The sequence below is a fragment of the Penaeus vannamei genome, chromosome 37 (genome assembly GCF_042767895.1).
Source record: "Penaeus vannamei isolate JL-2024 chromosome 37, ASM4276789v1, whole genome shotgun sequence".
Classification (NCBI taxonomy): domain Eukaryota; kingdom Metazoa; phylum Arthropoda; class Malacostraca; order Decapoda; family Penaeidae; genus Penaeus; species Penaeus vannamei.
The window spans coordinates 10,346,814-10,367,125 of NC_091585.1; the positions used below are offsets into that span (position 1 = coordinate 10,346,814).

At 50.0% G+C, this 20,312-nt stretch overlaps 1 protein-coding gene across 1 annotated transcript in view; it reads left to right on the forward strand.

Moving 5' to 3' along the window:
* Positions 1 to 15,939: 15,939 nt before the first annotated feature.
* The window catches only part of kcc (solute carrier family 12 member kcc), a gene marked incomplete in the record, with an annotated part of 177,376 nt that continues 173,003 nt past the window's right edge, over positions 15,940 to 20,312 (forward strand). Inside the window, 1 exon segment of the mRNA XM_070115535.1 lies at positions 15,940 to 16,049.

The following is a 20,312-nucleotide window of genomic DNA, read 5'->3' on the forward strand; positions in this document are numbered from 1 at the left end:
TTTCTCTCTTTCTCTCTTTCTCTCTCTCTATCTCTCTATCTCTCTATCTCTCTACCTCTCTACCTCTCTACCTCTCTACCTCTCTACCTCTCTACCTCTCTACCTCTCTACCTCTCTACCTCTCTACCTCTCTCCCTCTCTACCTCTCTACCTCTCTACCTCTCTACCTCTCTACCTCTCTACCTCTCTACCTCTCTACCTCTCTACCTCTCTATCTCTCTATCTCTCTATCTCTCTATCTCTCTATCTCTCTATCTCTCTATCTCTCTATCTCTCTATCTCTCTATCTCTCTATCTCTCTATCTCTCTATCTCTCTCTCTCTATCTCTCTATCTCTCTCTCTCTCTCTCTCTCTCTCTCTCTCTCTCTCTCTCTCTCTCTCTCTCTCTCTCTCTACCTCTTCATGTCCCTCGCTTCCTCTTTATCCCCATTCCCTCATCTTTCTCTTTCTCTCCCTTCCCCTACTCCCTCCCCCTCTCCCCCTCTCCCCCTTCCCCTTCCCGTTCTCCCTCCCCCTCTCACCCTTCCACTTCTTCCCCCTCCCTCGCTTCGTCTTTCTCCTTCTCCCCCTCCCCCTCTCTGTCTCAGCCTTCCCCCTCCCCCTCTCTCCCTCTCGCTTGCTACGCGTCCCTCCCCCTTCCCCTTCTCCGTCTCCTCCTTTCCATTCTCCCTCTCCCCCATCCCCTTCTGCCTCTCCCCCTTCACCCTCTCTGTCTCCCCCTCCCCTTTTCTCCCTCTCACTCGCCAAGTCTTTCTCCCACCCTCTCTCTCCTTCTTCCCCTCTCCGTCTTCCCATTCCCCTTCTGCCTTTCCCCCTTTCTCTTCTCCCTCTCCCCCATCCCCTTCTCCTTTCTCCCTCCTTTCCCCCTTCTCCCTCCCCTCCTCCCTCCTCCTCCCTCTCCCCCATCCCCTTCTCCCCCCCCTCCCACCGACCCTCGTTCATAGGCTCAGTGAACTGCGCGGTGGAAGTCGTGCGAGGTTTTAAGTGTGATCCATGATTCGCAGTTGGCGCATCAAGGAGAGAATGAGTAGGTGTTTCGGGAGATATATGGCTGTGTTTGCGTGTCCTGTCGGTCTGGGTAAAAGGATACTGTAGGATTCGAGAGAGAGGGAGAGAAGGGTAAGGGCGTGGGAAAGGATAGTCGTAGCTTGGGATGAGGTAAGGATTGGGGCAAGGGCGAGGCGGGCGAGGAGAGCGACTCGTCCTGCGCCGAGTTAAAATTGGCAATCAGCCTTTTTTTTTCCCGATTATGATATGGCTGCCTAATCATGGTTTGTAATTAAGCAGATGCAATTTTTTTTATCGCCATTTTTTGACTGCACTTTTAGGTAATTAAGCAGAAAAAAATATACCTTTCTCACCGTCAAATTACTCGTAGCATTTGAAAGCTTTTGGTGTTTTTGCGTCCACCGGGGAGACACAATGGGCCACGCTAAATACCTCATCTTTAACGACTTGATTAACCTCCCCGTTCGCGACTCGCTGCGAATGGGGACCGTGACGTCATCGTGTGTGGATGCCGCTCCCCGTCCTCAGAAGTTGACGGAGATGACAAGAGGGGTGCGCCGGGAGGGAGGGAGGGAGAGGGGGAGAGAGAGGAAAAGGGTGAGGATGGGAAAAGGAAAACGAAAGGGGGAGGATTAGAGAGAGGGAGATGGTCAGGGTGAGATTAAGGAAAAGGGTGAAGGAGGAAGAGAGGAAGATGGTGAGGGAGGAAGAGAGGAAAAGGAAAGGGAGAGGGTGAGAAAGAAAGAAACGGGGTGAGAGAGAGGGAGATGTATGTGTGTGCGTATTCATGTTATTATGCCTTCATTATTTCATTATTATGCTTTATTATTTGCCTTCATGAGTGTGTCTTTTTACTTTTGCACTTTTTTCACTTTTTTTGTTTTGTTTTGTTTGTTTCCCACTTTATTTACTCTCCATCCAGTCGGCTATTATCATCATCATCGTCGCCATTGTTGATAATGACGTCTTTGTCTTTGTTGTTCTTTTCCAGCATCGGTTTACTATGGGTCTTGAGCCCGAGTCCTTAAAGAGAGCCGTCACAGGCTGCCGCAGGACCAGGCTCGCTCAGGTGACGCCTCCTCGACCTCGCTCGGAGATGTATTGCCCCCCCCCCCCCGCCTCCCCAAACGGCTGTCAAACGAATCCGCGAATCACAAGGAGATAAACTGTCCACTAATTGCCTCGCTAATGAGCCCTCGAAGCACCTGCACATCGGCTGCAAATGACGCCCTAATTGAAAGGCCGCCGCCAGAGGTCTCTGTCGCGGCCTGTCCGGGGCTTCGAGGGGCCTGGGGGGGGGGGGGTCCCGTCGGCCCGCGGCTTCCCTCTCGCTGTTGCTTAGACTGATGTGGCCATCGTCGTCATCATCATCAGTATGATCATCATCCTTCATCATCATTCAGTCGTCAATATCATCATCATCAATAATTCCCCGGGTATTTACCTTTTTTGTCTCCTCAAGTATTCATTTATTTATTCATCTTTGGAGCCTGACAATGTAAACACTCGGAGGAATGAGAAGAGGAGATTGAGCTGTAACAGAGGAGACAAGAGAAATGAAAATAAAAAATAAGGGGAGAGGAGAGATGAGAGGAGAGGAGGGGGGGGGGAGAGATGTGAGCAGAGGAGAAGAGAAGAGAGGAGAGGGGTAGAGAGAAGAGGGGAGAGGGTAAGAGAGAAGAGAGGAGAGGGTAGGAGAGAGGAGAGGATAGGGGAAGAGGGAAGAGAATGGAGAGGGGAGGAAAAAGTAGAGAGAGGAGATGGGAGGACAGAGGAGAGGAAAGTAGAGAGCCGAAGAGAGAGGAGAATGGAGAGTGGAGGAAAAGAAGAGAGAAGAGAGAGGGGAGGAAAAGGAGAGAGAAGAGAGAGGGGAGGAAAAGGAGAGAGAGGAGACGAGAATGGAGGGGAGGAGAAAGGAAAGAGAGGAGAGGAGAGGCGAAGAGGCATGCAACGAAGTGGGCGAGAAAGAGAGAGTGGTTAAGAGAGAGAAGGACGAGAGGCGTAAGCGGCGATGATGAGGAAAGGGAAATGTTAGCGAGGCAACGAAGTGCAGGAGAATGGAAATGCGAGGGATTAATGCCCGGGGGAAAAATATCCGCGGAGATGGCTGGGGTTTTTTTCTTCTTCCTTTTTTGTATCGTTATTACTGGCACGGAGAGATGAGCGCCGGGATCCGAGACGGAGGGGGGGGGGAGGGTGCGAATCGGGGACGATGGAGGAGGTGGAAGAAATAGAAGAGGAGGAGGAAGAAGAAGGAAAAGAAGCACAAGAAGAGGAAGAAAAAGAAGCACAAGAGGAGGAAAAAGAAGAAGAAGAAAAGGAAGGACAAGAAGAGGAAGAAGAAAAACACAAGAAAAAGAAGCACAAGAAGAGAAAGAAGAAGAAAAGAAGAAGAAGAAGAACACGGTTCAGATGCCAACGAAGAATATGGCGTAAAGCAATTAAGAAAACTGTATACACAAATTAACGAAGGAATAGATGGCGAATACGGGAAATAATAATAGAAATAAATAGATGAAAATAAGAAATAGAACGAGTAAAAGACTTTGAGGATCGCCGAGGAAAAAAACGAAGGAAATGAGGAATTGGCCGAGGGAGAGGTGCTCGGGTGGGGGGAGGGGGAGGGGGGGAGGGGAGGGGAGGTAGGACCCCGCCTCGGATCCTTCGGCCGCAGGAACAGAAAAGATGTTTGGCGACGAGATACTCAGCTTTATGTGTGTGTGTTTGCGCGCTCTCTCTCTCTCTCTCTCTCTCTCTCTCTCTCTCTCTCTCTCTCTCTCTCTCTCTCTCTCTCTCTCTCTCTCTCTCTCTCTCTCTCTCTCTCTCTCGCTCACTCTCTCGCTCTCTCTCTCGCTCTCTCTCTCGCTCTCTCTCTCGCTCTCTCGCTCTCTCCCTCTCTCTCTCGCTCTCTCCCTCTGTCTGTCTGTCTGACTGCCTTCTTTCCTTCTCTTTCTCCTCATCGCTCTCTCTCTTATCTCTTCTTTTCTCTTTTTTTTCTTCTTTTCGTTTCTCTTCTCATCTCTTTTCTTCTCTCCTTTTCTCTTTCCCTCCCTCTCTCCCTTTCTTCATCCTCTCTCTCCTCTCCTTCTCTTCCCCCACTCCATCACTTCCTCCTCCTCCTCATCACCATCATCTTTCTCTTTTTCTTCTTTCTTCTCCTTTTCCTTTCTGTACATCATACCGCGGGTTACAGTCTGTCGGATCAGATGAATACATCTTCGCAATTAAATAGATGGATGGATGAATGAATGGAGAGGCACGCGCGCGCGCGCGCTTACACACACACACACACACACACGCACACTCGCACACGCACGCACACGCTCACGCTCACGCACACGCACGCACACGCACACGCACACGCACACGCACACACACACACACACACACACACACACACACACACACACACACACACACACACACACACACACACACACACACACACACACACACACACACACACACACACACACACACACACACACACACACACACACACACACACACACACACACACACACACATACACACACACACACACACACACACACACACACACACACACACACACACACACACACACACACACACACACACACACACACACACACACACACACACACACACACACACACACACACACACACACACACACACACATACACATACACATACACATACACATACACATACACATACACATACACATACACACACATATACGAACATGCACGCATACGCACGCACGCGGTAGGTAGGAAGATTAGAGAATAGGTAAATAAATAGATGAATAGATAGATGGAGATGGTTAAATAAATCGATGGGGAAAGAGAGAGGGCAAGGGAGGCATACTGGAAATTGAGAAAGTGGTAGATTCTTAGGTGGAATTGAAAAAGGATCGACAGGTTATTGGGTCACTAGATGGATGGGCGGGTAGATAAGTACGCCATTGGACAGGTAGACAGGTAAATAAATACGTCATTGAACAGGTGAATTGGTAGATAAGTATACCATTGGACTGATAGACAGGTAGATAATTACGGCATTAAACAGATAGATAAATACGTCATTGAACAGGTAGACATGTAAATAAGTACGTCATTGAACAGGTAGATAAGTACGTCATTGGACAGGTAGACAAGTAAATAAGTACGTCATTGAACAGGAAGATAAGTACGTCATTGGATAGGTAGACAGGTAGATAATTACAGCAATTGACAGGTAGATAGGTGGATTAAAGCATGTACTATGAGATAGACGGGTGGACAGGATACACTGAAATGTAGAGAGAGAAGGGGGGGAGGGGAGAGAATTGTCAACGAAGGAACGGCAGTATAATGTATGAGCAAAAGATACAGGTAATGAGACATTTGAGGAGAATGGAATAGTAGAAAGTCGTTAGTCTCTCTCTCTCTCTCTCTCTCTCTCTCTCTCTCTCTCTCTCTCTCTCTCTCTCTCTCTCTCTCTCTCTCTCTCTCTCTCTCTCTCTCTCTCTCTCTCTCTCTCTCTCTCTCTCCGTACTTGGCTTCTTCCCTCCTTCTTACAGTCCCCTCCCAACCTTCTTTTTTCCCTACTCCATTTTCCTCTTCCTCTCCTTTCTTCTTTTTATCGCCTTCTGTAGCATCCTCGTATCGCCCTTCCTTCCCCTTTCCCTTTCTCCTTTCGAATTTTACTCTCATCTTTACTCCTTCCCTCCTTTTTAGCTTTTCCTCCCTTCATTCCTCTTTCCCTCCCTTTCCACCATTTCCTTTTCGCTCCCTTCCTCCATTTCTCTTTCCCTTCCTCCCTCCCTCCATTTCCCTTTCCCTCTCTTCCTCCATTTCTCTTTCCCTCCCTCCCTCCCTCCATTTCCCTTTCCCTCTCTTCCTCCATTTCTCTTTCCCTCCCTCCCTCCCTCCCTCCATTTCCCTTCCCTCTCTTCCTCCATTTCTCTTTCCCTCCCTCCCTCCATTTCCCTTTCCCTCTCTTCCTCCATTTCTCTTTCCCTCCCTCCCTCCCTCCATTTCCCTTTCCCTCTCTTCCTCCATTTCTCTTTCCCTCCCTTCCTCCCTCCATTTCCCTTTCCCTCTCTTCCTCCATTTCTCTTTCCCTCCCTCCCTCCCTCCATTTCCCTTTCCCTCTCTCTCTCTTTCCCGCCTCCCCCCCGTCCCCCCGTTCTTGTCCCCCCCCCCCCTCCCCCCGAGATGAACCGCAAGAATTATCGACGTCCGAATTCAGCCTCACGTGTTTACCTGAGCCTTTGTTTTGGCTCGGTTTGTGGGTTCGCTCCTGGGTTCTGGGGCTAAAATTCTCCTTCTCTTTGCCTTTGTGTTTCTCTCTTTTCCCCTCTCTCTCTCTCTTTATCATTTTTTTCTTTTTATTTCTCTCTTTCTCTTTGTGTTTTTATTTCTTTCTCTTTAAATTTATCTCTCTCTCTCTATCTCTCTCTCTCTCTCTCTCTCTCTCTCTCTCTCTCTCTCTCTCTCTCTCTCTCTCTCTCTCTCTCTCTCTCTCTCTCTCTCTCTCACACACTTACACTTACACTTACACTTACACACACACAATTACGTATGTATATATGCATGCATGTATATATGTATTTTTGTGTGTATGTGTGTACATAAATGCATGCATATTTGTGTCTGAATTAAGATCCAGCGTGCCGTTAATGTACCAGGTCGCATTTCGGATGGTAATCCTCAAGCGAAGTGATGATAAGCAAATTGTGCCACATGGAAATGAGAGAGAAAGTGGTGAAATGAGGGAAAAGGGATGGAATGAGGGAGAAACTGATGAAATGAGGGAGAAACTGATGAAATGAGGGAGAAACTGATGAAATGAGAGAGAAAGTGGTGAAATGAGGGAAAAGGGATGAAATGAGGGAGAAACTGATGAAATGAGAGAGAAAGTGGTGAAATGAGGGAAAAGGGATGAAATGAGGGAGAAACTGATGAAATGAGGGAGAAACTGATGAAATGAGGGAGAAACTGATGAAATGAGGGAGAAACTGATGAAATGAGGGAGAAACTGATGAAATGAGGGAGAAACTGATGAAATGAGGGAGAAACTGATGAAATGAGGGAGAAACATTAAATGAGGGAGAAACTGATGAAGCGACGGAAAAAAGTGGAGAAATTAGGGAGAAAATGATGACGCTTCGAGAGACGGGAACCAAGCTTTGAAGCTTTGAGCGGTTCGTGCGGTTTGCTTGGGGAGGGGGAGGGGGGGGGTTGCGTCGGTGAGGAGAAAGAAAGGGAGAGGGAGGAGGAGAAAGAAAGGGAGAGGGAGGAGGAGGAGGAGAGAGAGAGGGAAAGGAGGAGAGAGAGAAAAAAGGGAAGAGGGAAAGAGAAAGAGAAAAAATGAAGAGAGAGAGAAATTATATAAAGAGAGAAAGATATAGAGATGAGATAAAGAGAGAGAAAGAAAACAAGAGATAAGAGAGAGAGAAAGCAAGAGATAAGGAGAGAGAGAGAGAGAAGGAAAGAGATAAAGAGGGAGAGAGAGAAGGAAAGAGATGTAGAGGGAGAGAGAAAGAAAGAGATGTAGAGGGATAGAGAAAGAAAGAAAGAGATAAAAGAGAGAGAAAGAAAGAAAGAGATGAAGAGAGAGAGAGAGCGAGAGAGAGAAAGATTAGATGAGATAGGGAGAAAAGGAAAGAGAGAAAAGGATGAGATAAGGGAAGAAAAGAGAGATTAGATGAGATTGAGAGATGAAATAAGATAGAAAGAAAATGAGAAAAAGAGAACGAAAGACAAAAAGAGGGAAAGTGAAAAGAGAAAGAGAGGGAAAGCGAAGAGAGAAAAAGAGGGAAAGCGAAGAGAAAGAGAGGGAAAGCGAAGAGAGAAAGAAAGGGAAAGCGAAGAGAGAAAGAGAGGGAAAGCGAAGAGAGAAAGAGAGGGAAAGCGAAGAGAGAAAGAGAGGGAAAGCGAAGTGAGAAAGAGAGGGAAAGCGAAGAGAGAAAGAGAGGGAAAGCGAAGAGAGAAAGAGAGGGAAAGCGAAGAGAGAAGGGCAGAGAGAGGGAAAGCGAAGAGAGAAGGGCAGAGAGAAGGAAAGCGAAGAGAGAAGGGCAGAGAGAGGGAAAGCGAAGAGAGAAGGGCAGAGAGAGGGAAAGCGAAGAGAGAAGGGCAGAGAGAGGGAAAGCGAAGAGAGAAGGGCAGAGAGAGGGAAAGCGAAGAGAGAAAGAGAGGGAAAGCGAAGAGAGAAGGGCAGAGAGAGGGAAAGCGAAGAGAGAAGGGCAGAGAGAGGGAAAGCGAAGAGAGAGAGAGAGAGGGAAAGCGAAGAGAGAAGGGCAGAGAGAGGGAAAGCAAAGAGAGAAAGAGGGAAAGCGAAGAGAGAAGGGCAGAGAGAGGGAAAGCAAAGAGAGAAAGAGGGAAAACGAAGAGAGAAGGAGAGAGAGAAGGAAAGCGAAGAGAGAAGGGCAGAGAGAGGGAAATATAAGAGAGAAGGGCAGAGAGAGGGAAAGCGAAGAGAGAAGGGCAGAGAGAGGGAAAGCGAAGAGAGAAAGAGAGGGAAAGCGAAGAGAGAAGGGCAGAGAGAGGGAAAGCGAAGAGAGAAGGGCAGAGAGAGGGAAAGCGAAGAGAGAAGGGCAGAGAGAGGGAAAGCGAAGAGAGAGAGAGAGAGGGAAAGCGAAGAGAGAAGGGGAGAGAGAGGGAAAGCAAAGAGAGAAGGAGGGAAAGCGAAGAGAGAAGGGCAGAGAGAGGGAAAGCGAAGAGAGAAGGGCAGAGAGAGGGAAAGCAAAGAGAGAAAGAGGGAAAGCAAAGAGAGAAGGGCAGAGAGAGGGAAAGCGAAGAAAGAAGGGCAGAGAGAGGGAAAGCGAAGAGAGAAAGAGAGGGAAAGCGAAGAGAGAAGGGCAGAGAGAGGGAAAGCGAAGAGAGAAGGGCAGAGAGAGGGAAAGCGAAGAAAGAAGGGCAGAGAGAGGGAAAGCGAAGAGAGAAAGAGAGGGAAAGCGAAGAGAGAAGGGCAGAGAGAGGGAAAGCGAAGAGAGAAGGGCAGAGAGAGGGAAAGCGAAGAGAGAAAGAGAGGGAAAGCGAAGAGAGAAGGGCAGAGAGAGGGAAAGCGAAGAGAGAAGGGCAGAGAGAGGGAAAGCGAAGAGAGAAGCGCAGAGAGAGGGAAAGCGAAGAGAGAAAGAGAGGGAAAGCGAAGAGAGAAGGGCAGAGAGAGGGAGAGGAACAGAGCAGGAGGTGGGGGGGGGGGGGCGAGTGGGTGGCGACGGTGGAGGTGGGAGCGGTGGGAGATGGCGAGGGGCATCAGCTGAGCTCGTGCAAGTTGTAGCGTATTGATCCGCGGGAACAAACCCTGCTGCACCATGTGGCAACGGTACACGCACTCGCGGGGTACGTACGGCCGTGCGCTTGGGTATCCGTGCGAGTTGGTCGGTGATGTGCGCGTGTGGATGTGCTCCCTTGCTCCTTAGAATGGGCAGGCACTGTGCGGTTCTCAGTATACCCGTATCTTATGTATATATTTAGATAATTCCTACCCCAGTCTTATGAATGAGTATTAATTATTACTAATGATGTAGAGAGGAAAGAATATCATCGAGTACATCAGAAAGCAAGCCGCTCGAATGGAAACGTTATGCAAAAGAAGAAAAAAAAAGAACAATAAAATGCCTTGAATCTGTGTTTATGGATATGTGTATTTGCATATGCATGCATGTGTTTTTGTGTATGTGAAATTACGATCATAGGTTCATTATATTCTTGCATATAGAAATGCATATATGTGTGTGTGTGTGTGCTCTTGCGCGCGCGCTCCTGTGTAGATGAGAGGAAGAGAGAGAGAGACAGAGATTGTGTGTGTGTTTATATTTGTGTTGACACGTTTTAATGCCTGCGTGTTCGAGATGTCTCGCCTGTCTGGAAAGTTTCCAGGGTGCACACGATAGAAAAAATCCCCCCCTTTCCCCCAAAAATGCCCCAAAAGGCGCACCAGAAAAAAACGGTTGGGTCGTATGGGTAAACACATTTGTTAGAGAGGAACAAAGCAGTCGGCTTGATACAGATTCGTTTAGAACCAGAATGAACACTCAGGAATAGAACAAGCGTAAATATTTCGGGATTGTTTTTATTGCTAGAATAATTTTCGTCTCTAGAACGGACGATAAAATTACTAGTATCGATGATGAAGCTATGAAAAACAAAAGTTTATCTTGACAAGTGACAATGAATCGATCACATTTAAGAGACATGTAAATGAAATGTACGACCTTTCAGCATCACATATAAAGTGCGCGGCCTCATGCCAGTCCAGCCACGCATGCGATGGAAAGTTTGTAAGATGGACAGAAGCGTAGATCTATCAAGTAAGTCGGCCAAATAAATCGATGCGTTTCTGTCCTCCTGCGAATTGAAGTAAGGAAGTAAATCAGCCTTTGGTCTCGGGTTGCTAACCGCTTTAATGCTTCGGAGATCCGGTGTCTTGAGCCTCTGAGGGGCAGCGTGTTTCAGCCCTTTCTTGCTCCGAAGACTCGCTCCGGAAACAGTGTCGGTGGTGGGCCGTTGCGCCCGCTCGTACTGTTGTTTTTATTGCAGTTTTAGTACATTTACGTTTCTGATTCTTTGTTTTCAGTTTGTGGTAATTTTGTAGGAGAAGAAATGTGTCTTGGTTGACGATTCCATTCTGATGCTTCGCTCGCTCGCCATGTTTGTCCGTCGGTAAAATGCAGTAAAGCGATTACCAGGTACTGGGTTTTACGCGCATAGGCTTTTATTATACACGGCTGTGCGGGCGGGAAAACTTGGCTTCGTTAAACGGGCAGTAAAAAGAGTGCGTAAGGGAGTGAGTGAATGCATAAATGTGTGTGCGGGGATGCGTGAGTGAATAAGTGAATGCGTGCGTGAGTGCGTGCGTGAATGTGTGAGTGAATAAGCGAGTACGAGTGTGTTAGTGAGGGAGTAAGCGAGTGAGTGAGAATGAGAGTGAACGCAATGGGTTAGCAGCGTTGCATAAAAGCGGAGCGTGTGACTTGAGGCGAAGGGAGAAGCGTCTCAAGAGAAGAGTGAAGCAAAGGTACACAAGGAAACAACCGGCTCCGCACGGCCGGCCAGCCACCGCGCTTCGTCACCGAATGAACGACTTTCCGCACCACTTGCTCCCTATATAAACGACCCTCCACCCCTTCCCTTCCCACCCTCCACCACCTCCCTTTCTTCCCCTCCCCTCCCTTCCCTCCACTCCTTCCCCTTCCTTTCCACCCTCCACCCCCTCCCCTCCCCTTCCTTTCTACCCTCCCTCCCCTTCCCTTCCTTTCCACCCTCCACCCCCTTCCCTCCCCTTCCTTTCCACCCTCCACCCCCTTCCCTCCCCTTCCTTTCTACCCTCCCTTCCCTTCCTTTCCACCCTCCACCCCCTCCCCTCCCCTTCCTTTCTACCCTCCCTCCCCTCCCCTTCCCTTCCTTTCCACCCTCCACCCCCTTCCCTCCCCTTCCTTTCCACCCTCCACCCCTTCCCTCCCCTTCCTTTCTACCCTCCCCTTCCCTTCCTTTCCACCCTCCACCCCCTCCCCTCACCTTTCTTTCTACCCTCCCTCCCCATCCCTTCCTTTCCACCCTCCACTCCCTTCCCTCCCTCCCCTCCACCCCTGCCCTCCTTTCCTTAATGGCCCTCCTCCTCCCGTCCCCCCAGCGCCCGACGGTTCCCCTCAGACCCCGCGGCCGCGATGTACTCGGGGGAGGCGGAAAGTTCTTGTGACACAGAGAGATAATCATTCGTTAAAGTTGAGAGTCCATCTGCGTGCGATAAAAAAGGGTCGCAAGGTGAGGTTCACGTTCCGGTCTTTGTGCTTTTGTGTGTTGCGTGCGTGAGGGGGGGGGGGGTCGTTTGCGTCTTGTGGGGGGGAGGGTGTGGATAGTTGTGTTTGAGGGGTGGCGGGGGAGAGGGAGAGAGGGAGGGAGAATGGGGATAAGAGAGAGAGTGAAAGAAAGAAAGAGAAAAGAGAGAGAGGCGGGGAGAGAAAGACTGATGGACCGGGACAGAACGAGATTGAGCCTGATTTTTTATCCTCTTATGCAAGAGGCACAGGTAGCGAGTGCGGCGCCATTAGGCGAGGCGGCGCGGCTGAAGGGTCGTTCTTCTCCCTAAGGTCTCTTTCACTTCAGGGTGGCACGTCTCACGTGGCATGCCACGTGGCACGTCGTTTGTAAACGAATATCCGGAAATATACGGAACCATTCACACGCAAGTGGCGTCGTGCCACGTGCGAACTGCGTGCGGCGCCGAGATCTGTCCGTTATTTTTCAGCGTGCAACCTGCCACCTCGGACAGTGATGTCAGATTTTGATGGAACTTTTACTTTTATTTGAGAAGATAATGTAAAGGTGTTAAAAATAAATAACATTTGATCACTAAAGGAAAACTTTGGATGTGTGGCCTCCAAAAGATTTCCGCCGAACACCCCAAACTTACCCTCACACACTCGGGACAGAGAGGGAACGGGGTATTGGAATAAGTTCCCCCACATTCTGCCCCAAAGTCTTCCACTTTATTCTTCCAAGTGACAGCTAGATGATTGTCACAGGATTACTTAAGACAACAATATCGTCATCTCCCATGATGCCATCATGTGAAGCGAGTGACACGCGCCACGTGTTAGCTTGGTCTGAAATCACCGTGCCATGTGACACTTGCCACTTGCCACGTGCGACGGGCCACCTTGGTGTGAAAGCGGCCTAATGGCGGAGGTCGTCTCCCTGGGCTGACGGCGAGCTCGCTCCTTGGCTTGGCGGGCGACGCCTTTCTGGAAGGATCGTCACGATCGGGCGCCGCTAATTGCCTCTCCCTCATTAGCGCCCTGGAGGAAGGCTACTTCCGCTCGCAACAGGGAGCCTTTGGATAGCGATCTGTTATTTTCTTTTTTGTTGATTCAGTCTCGGAAGGGGACTTTCCAGAGGAAATGCTGGCGCCAAGTGCTTCGTGGGCAAACAAAGACAAACTTTTAGTACCCGGTAGCACTACTCTTCCATACACGTACACCCGCATACGCGCACGCAAACACATACACGTACACATGAGCACAGAAGTTGTGTATGCACGCAACTTTATTGCGTCATCACGCGTACCACAAATGAGCTTCTTCAAGTCGAGTAGAGAAGATCAGCTCGTCTGGTCGTGCTGCGGGGGCGTCCAGGCAAACCCTGGCTCGGTCTCTCGATTGCACTAAGTATGTGGCAGTTGTGTGGTGGTATGTGATTATGTGTACTTGTATGTGCACGTCTGTATGTACATACAAACATACATGCATACATGTGCGTACATATATGCGTATATGTAAGTTTGTGTGTGTGTGTATGCATGTATGTTTTTGTTTGTGTATAATTGTTTGCGTATGTTTGTATTTATATGCACGTGTATGTGTGTGCGCGCATATATGTGCATATGTTTGTGTTTACATGTATATGTATGTGTATATGCGTGTGCAAGTAAGAGTGCGCTCCTGCCCGAGTCACGTGTGTGCTGAACGGAAGTGCATTAAATATATTTTTATGTTTTAAAATCCATTAAAGTAAAGTTCCCCAAAAATACATTGTTGGATTTTTAAATGGAAACAAAAGTCGTTTCCTTGGCGCGGCCGAACCCAAAAATGCGAATCATTTGAAGATTTTGAAACCAGGACTTTAATGAGGCCTCGCGCGCTGTTAATTGCTCTGCGTCCGAAGACAAATCATCCGTAATCCTAATTAAAAGGATCTTGGACTCGTGTTTTTTTAAGAAGAGGTTAAAGCTCGCATGCACTCGGGCGAAACGCACTTACGCACGAACACATGCAGATACGTACACAAGAACACACATATACGCACACTCACACTTTCACACACAAACTTGAACATACTAAAACGCACTCAGATGTTTACAAAGAAACACACAGAGACATGCACGCTTATACACACACAAGAGACACATACAGATACACAAAAATGCACACATAGATGCACACATTATAAACATGCAAATACACAAGCTGATACGCACGTAGATGCATACAAGTACGCACACAGGCACGCGCACAGGTACACACACATACACATACACAGGTACAGACATATAGATAGAAACACACAGATCCACACGCACACACTTAGAAACACACACAGAAAAACACATACACATAGAAACAAACACACACATAAAACACAGACACTGAGAAGCACACAGAAAAAAAGACAAAGAAACACACACAGAAAAGTACACACGCAAAGAAACACACACAGAAAAGTACACACGCAAAGAAACACACAGAAAAGTACACACGCAAAGAAACACACACAAAGTGCACACGCAAAGAAGCACACACAGAAAAGTGCACACACAAAGAAGTACACACAGAAAAGTGCACACGCAGAGAAGCTCACACACACGCGAGAATTGCAAGTAATTATACTTCTTCAATCACAAAAGAGGAACACTTACTTTGAATTTCTTTCGGGGAATTCCCCAGAAATGGCCCGGAGGGGGAGGGGGGAAGCGCCCTGGGCGGCAATCAAGCCCTTATTTAGACGAACAGGTGATGATTTATCACCTTTTGGGTTTTTTTTCTGTGCTGGTTTTCTTCCCATTTTTTCTCTTTTGTTTTTGATGTGTCATTTACATTGGATCGTAATTATAGAGTTCCGATTCGTTGTGGTGTGGCTGGTAAAGGGTTATATAACCTCGCAAGATTTGGGAATGTTTCTGCTTTAAACGGCATTGTTTAGAAACGCCCCATAAATGGTGATTCTGCGGGGAGAGGGGTGGGTAGAGGGGGAGGGGAACGGGTGCAACCACATTGACCGGAAATAAAAGGAATTTGATTTCCTGTTCCGAAATTAAACAGTGCACATGGACATACGATACTCAGCATCCGGCAAAATATCGATGTGATATCATGTCGAGCGTTCGGGATGCACAAATATCAGCCGCAGCGTGCTGACACATCGTGCGTCGTCAGCGCGAGAGGCCGTTTCGCCGGCGGGGAAATGGTCTGGACGACCGTCGGCTGCGGCCGTTATTGGCCGAGTCCCCGGACGAAGTGCTTGCGGGCGCATGCATGCGCCTGTCCCGGGCGAGCCGATGCATTCCGCGGCGCCGCCGGTTCGTGGTTACGAGGTGTGGAATGGCGGCGGCTCACTAAGCTGCGCTGGCACAATCCGCGGTTTCCATCTGCGATCAGTGGCTGTGCCCTTTGCTTGCTTGTTTCGCTGTTTGTCGTCCTCATCACTTACCGCGGGTTGGCACCCGTGCCTTCCCGCGTCCCTCGCTCTCTTCTCATGTCGCTCAGCGCCAGGGTTTCGCACGAGATACTGCATCGGGAACACACACAGGAAGTGCCCTTGTTTTTTATCATATATGTTACAGCTGTCGGGTAGAGAGTAAATATTTACGCCCCCCCCCCGGTCCCCGCCGCTCGCACACTTCACCTGTCTTGGTCGACCGACTCTGGGTGTCCTCTCCTGTGGAAGGCGCGGACGAAGAGCTTTTGCAGGCGCGATCGGTTCGTGTCGGCGATGGCTTGTAGACTAGCGTAGGTCCATGTGAAAAGGGTAATTAGGCATGCAGTCTTTGGAGGTTTTGTCTCGAAAATATCGCTGTGCTATGGGCGTGGGCGTCAGTCTTGACTGATCACCTGTAAACATATGTTTTGTCGAGGATATTTCAGCCTTGATTAAGCGAAGCTCATACGTCAGGCTTATCTGAACCGTCGCCTTTGGTGTGTGACAATGACGCAAGAGTGAGCCGGGGCGCATCTCCCTTTAAATCACTAGCTGGTAACTCGAAGGCGGTGGCCACAGGACTGAACTTAAATTCGGCGACTTGAAAGGGGAACTTGTGTTGGCGCCAAGAGGAAGGTGACACACACGTGTTCGTGATCGGAAGTGGCCGCGTCCGTGGCGAGGAAAAGCATAGAAGGAGGCGATAAATTAGGCGTGTGGAGGCGTGTGGCAGCGCGGCGCGGGTGTGTGGGATCGGCGCGTGGTGTCTGCCACACGTGTAGAGGGAACACTCGGGAGGAGTCAGCGCCGGCCCCCCGTCCCCTCGCGTCCCTTGTCCCGAGTGCCGTGAGATATCTCTGCCATCTCCACAGGTGCCCTCAAGGCTTCACGCCCCTTGGCCCTGGCCCGCTATCGGAGGGCCAGGGCCGCCGTCGGCCCACGCGGCCACAGATTTAGTGGCCCTTTTCAATGTTGATAACTGAGAGTGCGTGTGTGCGGCGGGGGAGGGGCGCGCTCGCCCTGCAAATCCCGCCGAACGGAAATTTCCATGACGCTCGCCCGAACGCTGAATCATCCGACGGCGGCGACGAACGTTTGCCGAACGTTTTTCTTCTTCAGAGTAGGCCTATGCATGGTAGAGGTCGCTTGCACTTAAAGACTTGCAAGACTGCCTCGGTCTGTGCCATTCCTCGGGCACAGGACTCGCCAGGACTATGCGAGTGAAGGACTCTTCGGGGAAAGAGGAAAAAAATAAAGAAGAAAACTGATCTTGTAATATCCTGTCCCCGAAGAAGTGGACAGACAAGAACCCGATTGCAAAGTATTGATCTGTTGCATAAATAAATCGTGTGTGTGTGTTTAAACCCTTTGTTTTTTCCGTCGCGATCTTGTGTGCACTTGGCCGTCCTGCCGCTGGAGGGCGACCTCTCTCTGGACATCTGGCTTTAGGCAACCTCATCCTCCAGCCATGATCAGGGCATCCTTCAGCCTAAGGGAGGTCCTCCAGCTTCATTAAGGTCCTCCTTCGTATGTCCACGCCCGCCGTCTACCCGCAGGTGAAGGGGGACGCAGGACCAATATCACAGATGCTCTCGCCAGGTGAAGCGTCTCCGAGGGGAAATGTTTAGGGGAAAAACAGGTAAATGATATGAGATTTCTGGGACGTGAATCCAGCTCATGAGTGGGGGGTGGGGGGTGATGATGGGTGGGGGTGTGTGATGATGGGAAACTGTCTGTTGTGGATGTGTGGTGGATGTTCCATGATAAGATGTCTGCATTGCTTGAATGGTTTCGCTGGATGACGTAACGGATGTTGCGACGAGCAATAACAAGTGGATGGCAGTGAGTGAGTGAAGCGGATAGCAGGCAGGGGTTGAAGTGGTTGACAGGCGCTGAATAAAGCGGATGGCAAGCGAGTCGCCCACTCCGGCCTGTCTGCTGTTTTCTTCTCTTCAGGTGATAATACGAGCCCGAGATATTTTTAAATGCACTTCGCCAAGGCCAGGTGCTCTTCGGGTGGGCGGGAGGGAGGCGAGGAGGTGGTAGGGGAGGCGTGTTTGTATTTGTAATATGTACATATGCAGAGGAGCGGTGTTGCTGGTACGCATTGGAAATTAGTATGGCGGTGAGATGATGATAACTTGATAATCAAAATCAATGGATAAGAAAGGTGATATTGTTAGAATGAGATTTATGGTTGCGGTCAAAATGAGAGGTTTATTTATACAGCTCTGCCTTGATAGACAATAACTGGATGATCCGTTTGTCAGCTTTGTAATGTTTGTAGCCACACGCCTTATTGTTTTTTTTATATTGTTTGGAATTATTATTGTATTTGTGTTAGTCGTAGTTTGGACGTTATGGCGGCTTTGTCGAATGTTATGCATTGTTTATATGCATTTGTTATTGTTTTCTCACCCTTCCGTTTCCCATTACTCTTTCTGTTTCTCTCTCTCCTCTGTTATCTATCCCTTCTTACCATTCTCTCCCTCTCCCTGTCTTCTCTCTCATCTCCTCCCTTGTTTCGTCTTCCTCGCACTTGCTCGGTGTGTTTTGGCGGCGAGGCAGATAACACGCAGATAAACAGCGGCCACTTTGTGATGTGAAGCCTCGCCGTCGAAGGAGCCTCGTAATCCGGGTTGTCGCCATGACGACCGCCCTCGCAGCGCCAGTCGTGGAGTCGCTCCGAGACGACCGCCGTCGTAGGAAGGCGGACTATTTTGGGATGCGAGGCGGCGTCCTGCAAGCAAAACAACTCAGAAACTCCTCTCTCCCGCGACGCTATCTTGCGCCGAGTGCCCGCTCCATTCCGAGTGCCTCCTGGCACCCGGTGTCGCCCGTATCGACCCCGCCCCCCCCCCCCCTTCCCATGTAAACGTTTCGGTCAGGGTCACGTCGTCCGGAAAGTGTGTCAGGAGGGTGCTGCTGACGCTCGCCCGCCTCCTCCCCTTTCCCGAGCTCGCCGCCGAAGTGCCGCTTCCCTTGGCACCCACCCGCTCCCCTGGCCCTTCCCGTCCGCTCCCCTCGCCCGCCCGCTTGTCCCTCCCGCCCGCGCCCCTCTCCCGCCTCCGCCTCCCCTCGACGCGCCGGCTTTCGCGTCCTCCGTGTATCTCGCAAGTCCGAAGCGACGACACCTGGCGGCCGCCTCCACCGCGTGGGATCCTCCGGGTGATCCCGGAACTGCTGTCCCGCCTCCCTCCGCCGCTTAGGGACTTCCGGAATGTGGATTTAATTATAGAAATGTTAAGAAGAACGACGTACTTCCGTCGTGAGACCTTTCGCAGAAGTCGTCGATGCCGGAAGAGCGACCGCGAGACATCGGAAACACTTGCCAGTCGTTCCTTCGTCCCGGCTAAGAGAGTCGCTGTGGTTTTCACGTGGTCGTTGTTTGGTTCGTATGGTCGTCGTCTTGGTTTTCTTAATTTCGTGGCTTTGAGTAACGTGTAAATTCTTGTAGCAGTACTTTTTCCGTCGGCATTAAACGTAACGTTTGTGTAGTCGTGGTAGACAAGTCGTGCATTAAACGACCTTCGAAGAAGGCCGACGTTTCCTTGAGCCTCGTCGCCCTCCTCGCCGTGCGTCAACCTGAGGCTCCTTACGGGCCGACGCGCACCGACTGCCGCTCGCACGATGCGTCGCCGTCGAGGAAAGGAGTCGGAGGGGGGGGGGGGGGGCTTCCGACGCTGGCGTTCTCAAGCGCGACTCTGTTTGTCTTTCGTTGGGATTGATGAAGTTTCCCCGATGTTCATTTGGCCCAAAACAAACACGCGGTGCGGACTGGCTTTTGTTTCTCTCTCTCTCTCTCTCTCCCTCTCTCCCTTCTTCCCTCTCTCCCCCCCCCCTCATCTTCTCTCCTTTCTACCCCCCGCCCCCCCCCCCTACGCTCAAGCTCAGGACCTGAGGAGAAAGGCGGTTCCCCATTTTACCACATTCCGTGGGCGTTTCTGCCCTCCATTAAGCCGGGGGGGGGGGGGGATTCTGACGCTATTATTCATTATATCCTAAAGGTGATGACATCCAATTATACTTCCTCCTCTTTCCTCATCCCTTTCCCCTTACCCCGCTTCTCCCTTCCCCCTTATCCTGCTTCTCCCCCTCCTTCCTCTCCTTCGTCATCCTCCTCTCCTCCTCCCTCCTCTCATTTGTCATCCTTCTCTCCCTCTCCCTCATTTCCCTCGTCTCCCTCTTCTCCCTTGTCACCCTCTCCCTCGACACCTTCCTCCCCCTCATCACCCTCCTCTCTCTCTCTCCCTCATTTCCCTCGTCTCCCTCTTCTCCCATGTCACTCTCTCTTTCGACACATTCCTCTCCCTCATCACCCTCCTCTCCCTCTCCCTCATTTCCCTCTTTTATCTACTCGAAGCCGTATTGCTGTGCCCGACGGCTGGTCAGCTGTTGTTCGGGCCCATCACAAGACTGCCGGGTGTTGTGCTACCAGACCCGACCACTTGGTTTAGTTTTTACGTGCCTTCTCCTCCACGAATTGGGCGTTTAGGCTTTAAAAGTTTTGTTTATTGTTTGCCGTTTACATGTGAAGTGCTAGGGCTGTTTATCTTTTTTTTTTCTTTTCTTTATTCCAATTTGTTGGGTTTTCTCTCGGGCTTTGCGGGATTGAAGTTGGGGGATTTCGGGAGCGTGGGAAAGGATTGTTGGGTTGGAATGGTTTCCTGTTTGGAAATGTCTTTTTTGGTGATTCTTCTGAGTCCAATTTCTACCTCTATTTATTCTGATTTTCGTCTCTTCTCCTCTCTAATGTCTCCCTTTTCGGAGGAAGCTAGTCTCTCAGCACGAGGCGAGAATGGAAAGACTTCCATGGAAGTGGCTGCGTTCCTCGGGAATCGCTGATGGGCTGGGAATCAGGTCGATCCGACGATGACGAGGCATGATTGCGGGGCGGCGAGAGTACGCTTGGGAAATGGCCAGCGGTACTCGGAGGGTGTCATGTGCATGGCGCAGGGCGAGGCGTGCCGAGGGCGTCCCGTGCAGGGCTGCTGGTTTTTGTGTATGTGACTGTTTTTCCTTAGTGTACAAGCTTGTGGTTGCGTGTGCGTAAGTGTTTGGACATGTGTGTCTCTTATGCTAAAGTCCTTCGCAGAGGTTCCTGCCCGGGAAATGCGCGCCCTTTTTGATTGCCA